The sequence below is a fragment of the Cynara cardunculus genome (genome assembly GCF_001531365.2).
Source record: "Cynara cardunculus var. scolymus isolate 2C chromosome LG 13, CcrdV1, whole genome shotgun sequence".
Taxonomy (NCBI): Eukaryota; Viridiplantae; Streptophyta; class Magnoliopsida; order Asterales; family Asteraceae; genus Cynara; species Cynara cardunculus.
In genome coordinates this window covers 38,209,626-38,210,175 of record NC_037540.1, presented here as the reverse complement: position 1 = coordinate 38,210,175, position 550 = coordinate 38,209,626, and positions in this window count along the sequence as shown.

Here is a 550-nt window from a genome sequence, read left to right as displayed (position 1 = left end):
TGTAATTTTAGAAGATTAACGGATTTCTAGGACGCTCAAAATAGTCTCATTAAATTAATTTTTTTTACCCTTTACGTATTCACATTAAATAATGGAGAGTTATTTCAACCAATGATTTAAATTCATGTGGTTGAGATTGGATCTCACGGTTACCACAAACAACTCAGTTCTTCCTTGAATGAGCCCCTATATATATATAGAGGAGCGATTAAATAAAAACCACCATCATTTGTAAAAACTATACAAACCACACTCATACGTCGATTTCATTATTTAATCTTATGAAATTTTTTCATGAAACTGTTTAATCTTGTGAAATTGTTTCATGAAATTGTTTCATATAATAGTTTTTTTTGATGAATTTGTTTCATATATGGTTATTAAATTGTTTCATATAATATTTAATAAAATTTTAATGAAACTGTTTCATGTATTTCTCTAAAATTAAAATAATGAAGATGATAATATCCACGATTAACACACTCCACAATAAAAATGGTTAATCAATCTCTCATAATTACAAAAAAATGAACAAAATGAAAAATTATGA